Source organism: Artemia sp. Qi Xiang Cuo, chromosome 11 (genome assembly GCF_049724085.1).
Source record: "Artemia sp. Qi Xiang Cuo chromosome 11, ASM4972408v1, whole genome shotgun sequence".
In the NCBI taxonomy this organism is placed as follows: Eukaryota; Metazoa; Arthropoda; class Branchiopoda; order Anostraca; family Artemiidae; genus Artemia; species Artemia sp. Qi Xiang Cuo.
The window spans coordinates 55,851,444-55,857,981 of NC_142804.1; positions in this window are offsets into that span (position 1 = coordinate 55,851,444).

The following is a 6,538-nucleotide window of genomic DNA, read 5'->3' on the forward strand; positions in this document are numbered from 1 at the left end:
GTTACGCTTTTGTAGAAAATAATTTCAAAGTACCATGTCACATGAAAGTTACGCTTTTGTAGAAAATAATTTCAAAGTACCAAGTCACATGATAGTTACCCTATTATAGAAAATAATTTCAAAGTACCAAGTCACATTATAGTTACGCTATTGTAGAAAATAATTTCAAAGTACCAAGTCAAATGATAGTTACACATTTGTAGAAAATAATTTTAAAGTACCTTGTCACATGATAGTTACGCTTTTGTAGAAAATTTTTTGGTAAACACAATTGGCTGAAATAAAAGCGGAACTTTTAAAATCACAACATCTAAAGGTCAGTAAATAATTCCTTTGTTTTTTTTTTGTTAAACACGAGCTATTGTAGAAAATAATTTCAAAGTATCAAGTGATATGATAGTTCCGCTATTACAGACAATAATTTCAAAGTACCAAGTCACATTATAGTTACGCTATCGTAGAAAATAGTTTCAAAGTACCAAATCACATGATAGTTACATTATTATATAAAATAATATCAAATTGCCATGTCACATTATATTTACGCTATTGTAGAAAATAGTTTCAAAGTACAAAGTCACATGATAGTTACACTATATAAGAAAATAATATCAATGTACCAACTCACATTATAGTTACGCTATTGTATAAAATAATTTCAAAGTACCAAGTCACATGATAGTTACGCTTTTGTAGAAAATAATTTCAAAGTACCATGTCACATGATAGTTACACTTCTATAGAAAATAATTTCAAAGTACCAAGTCAAATTATAGATACGCTATTACAGAAAATAATTTCAAAGTACCAAGTCACATGATATTTACGCTATTGTAGAAAATAGAGTCAAACTAAAAATTAACATTATCGGTACTATTTTGTAGAAAATAGGTTAAGACTATCATGTCTAATTATTTCTAAGTTATTGCTGAAAAAAATTTAACAGTGCCAAGTCAAATTATTGATAAATTCATCTAAAAAATAAGAACAAAGTAAAATATCACATTATAGTTACGATATAATATAAAATAGTTTAAATGCACAACATAATAGTATAGTGACTCGTGAGTAGAAAAAAATTTCAAAGAATAAAGTCACATGATAGTTACGCTATTATAGAAAATAATTTCAAAGTACCAAGTCACATGATAGTTACACTATTATAGAAAATAATTTCAAAGTACCAAGTAACATTATAGTTACGCTATTGTAGAAAATAATTTCAAAGTAGCAAATCACATGATAGTTACACTATTATAGAAAATAATATCAAAGTACCAAGTCATATGATAGTTCCGCTATTATAGAAAATAATTTCAAAGTACCAAGTCATATTAGAGTTACGATATCGTAGAAAATAGTTTAAAATTAACAATTCACATGATAGTTACACTACTATAGAAAATAATATCAAATAGTCATGTCACATTATAGTTACGCTATTGTAGAAAATAGTTTCAAAGTACCAAGTCACATGATAGTTACACTACTTAAGAAAATAATATCAAAGTAACAATTCACATTATAGTTACACTATTGTATAAAATAATTTCAAAGTACCAAGTCACATTATAGTTACGCTTTTGTAGAAAATAATTTCAAAGTACCATGTCATACTATAGTTACGATATTGTAGAAAATAATTTTAAACTTCAATGTCACATTATAGTTAATCTTTTTTAGAAAATAATTTCAAAGTAACAAGTCACATGATAGTTACATTTTTATAGAAAATAATTTCAAAGTACCTAGTCACGTGATAGTTACGCTTTTGTAAAAAATAATTTTAAAGTACCAAGTCACATGATAGTTACGCTTTTATAGAAAATAATTTCAAAGTACCAAGTCACATGATAGTTACGCTTTTGTAGAAAATAATTTGAAAGTACCATGTAATATGATAGTTACGCTTTTGTAGAAAATAATTTCAAAGTACCAAGTCACATTATAGTTACGTTATTCTAGAAAATAATTTCAAAGTACCAAGTCACATGATAGTTACGCTATTGTAGAAAATAATTTCAATGTACCAAGTCACATGATAGTTACGCTATTATAGAAAATAATTTCAAAGTACCAAGTCACATGATAGTTACTCTATTACAGAAAATAATTTCAAATCACCAAGTCACATGATAGTTTTGCTATTATAGAAAATAATTTCAAAGTACCAAGTTACAGGATAGTTACGCTATTTTAGAAAATATTTTCAAAGTACCAAGTCAATTTATCTTTAAGCTTTGGTAGAAAATCGTTTCAAAGTACCAAGTCACATGATAGTTACACTTTTGTAGAAAATAATATCAAAGTACCAAGTCACATGATATTTACACTATTATAGAAAATAATTTCAAAGTACCAAGTCACATGATAGTTACGCTATTATAGAAAATAATATCCAAGTACCAAGTCACATGATAGTTACGCTATTATAGAAAATAATTTCAAAGTACCAAGTCACATGATAGTTACGCTATTGTAGAAAATAATTTCAAAGTACCAAGTCATATGATAGTTACGCTTTTGTAGAAAATTATTTCAAAGTACCAACTCACATTATAGTTACGTTATTCTAGAAAATAATTTCAAAGTACCAAGTCACATGATAGTTACGCTATTATAGAAAATAATTTCAAAGTACCAAGTCACATGATAGTTACGCTATTATAGAAAATAATTTCAAAGTACCAATTCACATGATAGTTGCGCTATTATAGAAAATAATTTCAAAGTACCAAGTCACATGATAGTTACGCTATTATAGAAAATAATTTCAAAGTACCAAGTCACAGGATAGTTACGCTATTATAGAAAATAATTTCAAAGTACCAACTCACATGATAGTTACGCTATTGTAGAAAATAATTTCAAAGTACCATCTCACATGATAGTTACCCTCTTGTATAAAGTTATTTCGAAGGACTAAGTCAAATGTTGTTTGCATTCATACAGAAAATAGATTCGAATTACCAAATCACATAAAAATTTCGCTATTTCTAAAAGTGATTATGAAATACCTGGTCGATTGATAGTTAAACTATTTCAGAAAATAATTTCAAAGAACCAAGTCAAATGATAATTACGCTATTGTAGAAAATAATTTCAAAGTACCAAGTCACATGATAGTTACGCTATTGTAGAAAATAATTTCAAAGTACCAAGTCACATGATAGTTACGTTATTATAGAAAATGATTTCAAAGTACCGAGTCAAATGATAGTTACGCTATTATAGAAAATAATTTCAATGTACCAAGTCACATGATAGTTACGCTATTATAGAAAATAATATCAAAGTACCAAGTCACATGATAGTTACGTTATGATAGAAAATAATTTCAAAGCACCAAGTCACATGATAGTTATGCTATTTTAGAATATAATTTCAAAGTACCAAGTTACATTATAGTTACGATATTGTATAAAATAATTTCAAAGTACTAAGTCATATGATAGTTAAACTTTTGTGAAAAATAATAACAAAGTACCAATTCGCATGATAGTTAAATTCTTGTAGAAAAAACTCTTAAAGTACAAAGTCAAATTATATTTACGCTATTATAGAAAATGATTTCAAAGTACCAAGTCAGATGATAGTTACGCTATTGTATAAAATAATATAAAAGAACCAAGTCACATGATAGTTAAGATAGTGTAGAAAATAATTTCAAAGTACAAATTCACATTATAGTTAAGCTATTATAGAAAATAATTTCAAAGTAACAAGTCACAGGATAGTTACGCTATTATAGAAAATAATTTCAAAGTACCAAGTCACTTGATAGTTACGCTATTATAGAAAATAATTTCAATGTACCAAGTCACATGATATTTACGCTTTTGTAGAATATAATTTCAAAGTACCAATTCACATGATAGTTACGCTCTTTTAGAAAATAATATCAAAGTACCAAGTCACATGATAGTTACGTTATTATAGAAAATAATTTCAAAGTACCAAGTCACATGATAGTTACGCTATTGTAGAAAATAATATCAAAGTACCAAGTCACATGATAGTTACACTATTGTAGAAAATAATTTCAAACTACCAAGTCACATGATAGTTACGCTATTATAGAAAATAATTTCAAAGTACAAAGTCAAATGATAGTTACTATATTATAGAAAATAATTTCAAAGTACCAAGTCAAAAGATAGTTACGGTATTATATAACATAATTTCAAAGTACCTAGTCAAATAATAGTTAAGTTGTTGTATAATATAATTTCAAAATACAAAGTCACATGATAGTTACTCTATTTTAGAAAATAATTTATAAGTACAACGTAAAATGATAGTTACGCTTTTGTATAATATAATTTCAAAGTACCAATTCACAGTATATTAAGATAATATATAAAATTATTTAAAATTACAAAGTCAATTTATAGTTATTGTTTTATAGAAAGTAAAATAAAATTAGAAAGTCTCAGGATAATTACGCTCTTGTAGAAAATAATTTCAAAGTACATATACAAAGGATAGTTACGCTATTGTAGAATTTTGACAGGGTTACGTGCGCGCACGTAACTCCGGCTCAATTGTTTTTTTAATAATTTACTGAATTAAATTTCTTGGTAATTTGAAATTATTTTCTACAATAGTGTAACTATCAAGGGACTTGGTACTTTGAAATTATTTTCTACAATAGGGTAACTATCATGTGACGTTGTACTTTTAAATTATTTTCTATAATAGCGTATCTATCATTTGACTTGGTACTTTGAAATTATTGTCTACAATAGTGTAACTATTATGTGACTTGGTACTTTGAAATTCTTTTATATAATAGCGTACCTATCGTGTGACTTGGTACTATGAAATTATTTTCTGTAATAACGTAACTATCATTTGACTTAGTACTTTGAAATTATTTTCTACAAGAGCGTAACTATCGAGTGACTTGGTACTTTGAAATTATTTTCTACAATAGCGTAACTATCATGTGACTTGGTACTTTGAAAATATTTTCTATAATAGCGTAACTATCAAGTGACTTGGTACTTTGAAATTATTTTATATAATATCGTAACTATCATGTGACTTGGTACTTTGAAATTATTTTCTATAATAGCGTAACTATCATGTGAGTTGGTACTTTGAAATTATTTTCTATACTAGCGTAACTATTATGTGACTTGGTATTTTGAAATTATTTTGTAAAATAGCGTAACTATCATGTGACTTTGTACTTTGATATTATTTTCTATAATAGCGTAACTATCATGTGACTTGGTACTTTGAAATTATTTTCTATAATAGATTAACTATCATGTGACTTGGTACTTTGAAATTATTTTCTAAAATAGTGTAACTATAATGTGACTTGGTACTTTGAATTTATTTTCTATAATAGCGTAACTATCATGTGACTTGGTACTTTGAAATTATTTTTTATAATATCGTAACTATCATGTGACTTGGTACTTTGAAATTATTTTCTATAATAGCGTAAGTATCATGTGACTTGGTACTTTGAAATTCTTTTCTACAATAGCGTAACTATCATGTGACTTGGTACTTCGAAATTATTTTCTATAATAACGTAACTATCATATGACTTGGTACTTTGAAATTATTTTCTACAAAAGCGTAACTATCGTGTGACTTGGTACTTTGAAATTATTTTCTACAATAGCGTAACTATCATGTGACTTGGTACTTTGAAAATATTTTCTATAATAGCGTAACTATCATGTGACTTGGTACTTTAAAATTATTTTCTATAATAGCGTAACTATCATGTGACTTGGTACTTTGAAATTATTTTCTATAATAGCGTAACTATCATGTGACTTGGTACTTTGAAATTATTTTCTATAATAGCTTAACTATTATGTTACTTGTTATTTTGTAATTTTTTTCTACAATAGCTTAACTATCATATGAATTGGCACTTTGATCTTATTTTCTACAAAAGCGTAACTATCATTTGACTTGGTGTTTTTAATTTATTTTCTATAATAGAGTAACTATCAATTGACATGGTACTTTTATATTATTTTCTAAAATAGCGTAACTATAAAGTGACTTGGTACTTTGAATTTATTTTTTATAATAGCGTAACTATCAATTGAATTTGTACTTTTAAATAATTTTCTATTTACGATTAAATATCTTGTTTCTTTTTTCTTTAAAATTATGTTATTCACTCATGCATCATTAATGAGACCTTTTTCATTTTTAAGCTCGACTATAATAGTTGAACTATCAAGTTACTTGGTTCAATGAAATTGTTTAATATAAAAGCTTAAAAATGACGGGTCCATGAACTTTGAAAAGTTGTAACACAAGAGCGAACGACTCAAATGATTTGTACCTTGGGCAATAAATTCAGTAATAGTGTAAATATCAGGTGACTTGGTACTTTGAAATTATTTTCTACAATAGCGTAACTATCATGTGACTTGGTACTTTGAAATTATTTTCTATAATAGCGTAACTATCATGTGAGTTGGTACTTTTATATTATTTTCTTAAATAGTTTAACTATACTGTGACTTGGTACTTTGAAATTATTTTCTGTAATAGCGTA